Below are 1975 nucleotides of genomic sequence, written 5' to 3'. Positions count from 1 at the left end.
TGATTATTGTCAAATTAATTCTGCAGTGCACTTTATAACATCATTGGGGAGTTCTAAGATGTTTCTTGAATTGTTTGTTACCTTTTAAAATTGGGCAACTAGAAAGGAAGAGGTTGGGCTACACAAATATATACATGTATTCAGCAGGACACTTAAAAGTACTTTTAATATAAATTCATTACTTGTTTTGCCAGAGCTAGTAGACTATGGACTTGATTTAATCAAGCTTTTTACCCTGCCAGGAATTCTTCCTTCCTGATCCTGTTTAAAAGTAATGATCAATATATGATACCACTTTTATTATCTGTGGCAAGGACCAAACTAAGCAAATAACAAAGAAGATTCTGATTTTACCTCATGATCAATAAGTCAGGATAACAAGCATGACTGTAAGGAAAATTAAAAAAAAAGAAAAAAAAACACTCAAAATGCAGCACTTCTGCAAACCTTCAGAAGAAAATATGAAATAGTGCACTAGAGCTGCAGCAGCAATGTGGGACATGACAGTGCATCCCCACAGACACAGCAAACCACAAAAAGGTCATTCTTTGATGATTTTTCACATGATGTTTTTTCATTCTGTAAACTGTTCAATACCTCACTGGTAAAAAAAAGTTAAATATAAAGAATAGATAGTCAATGAAATTTGCAGAATTAATACGAAAATTAAGACCTTGGTAGAATTTATTCTTTCTGATCCTACAGTAAGAGTAGAAATTAATTTAGGATGCTATGTCCAGATGCACAGCAAAAAACTGCTGGGTTAGGAAAGGCTCTTTGAACTTTCTGTTTCTAGTGACCTAACGTGTTCCACTTGGCAGTACCAAGCATGACTGAGTGGGAGGTAAGACAAAGTATATTTGAATTGACTGAACATTTTGTGCCTCTGTTGACAACAATATTTTTTAGAAGTTCAGTTGCACTGTGGTTCAATACAGAAGTTCAATAGTCCAGTTTGTTACCTGAAAAATAGATTTAATAAAAATGTGCTGTATTTATCTGTTTTCCTTATGGGATATCCATATCTAACAGTTGCCTTTTCCTATTTTTGATCACAAGCTGTTCTACACTGATTCTTTCATAGCTTCAAAGCATCAGTAAATGCCAGGTGAAACTGTGCTGGCAACCAAGGTATGAATCAAGTTTTCAGGCAGCACAGCAAACCGAGTGACATAATTTTATGCTACAGTGCAAAGACTGAAGTTGTACTGGAAGAACAGTAGCGAAGTGGGAGTCCAACCGTGCCTCTTATTTATGTGTTGCTTTTTCCTTACTGGTCTACAGGATACAAAGTAAAAACAATGTAATGGGTGGAGACAGTTCAAGATGGCCAACAGAGTACAGGATATTTCAGAACCTTTTTCCTTGGGATTTCATCCTCCTAGATGACACGCAATGTAAAAACAGAAAATAAAGATGGGATCAGGAGAAACAAATCTTCCTTCCCACAACCTTATATTAAGAAAAAAACCAAAAAATTAGAATGTCCCCTAGAGGGCAACCTTCGCACGGGTTTTCACCTAGAAATACATCTTACTGACTTTAAAAGGTCTAGAGCTTTTTGAAGGATCATTATTGAAATAAAAAAGTACTAAAATTTTGTACTAGAAAGCTGTTATATCCATCCCTGTTCATTAGGACAATTATTTTGAAATTAGTCCTAGAAAAAAGATACAGTTTTTCACTGGACATTCCTCTAGACTTGTTCAACAGATGTTTTCATGGAAATATTCTTTTAGCTTCAAAGAGATTTATCCCAAACCAATCCACCTTCAAAATAAAGGAAGTCATTGCACCACTGACCACTTCTTTAAAGCAAAGCTGTTTCTAACCACCAGAAATCCACATAACTATTGACAGAACATCAGCTTGTCAACTATTCAAAACTTGCCAGTGCTCCTTAGTGGAAGCAAATATTTACCAGTTACTTAACTTTCTAAAGCAACTCAAAGTCTATTATTGGCTTCCAGAAGTA

The sequence above is a fragment of the Sturnus vulgaris genome, chromosome 7 (assembly GCF_052056855.1).
Source record: "Sturnus vulgaris isolate bStuVul1 chromosome 7, bStuVul1.hap1, whole genome shotgun sequence".
Lineage (NCBI taxonomy): Eukaryota > Metazoa > Chordata > Aves > Passeriformes > Sturnidae > Sturnus > Sturnus vulgaris.
Note: the sequence above shows the minus strand (reverse complement) of the source record.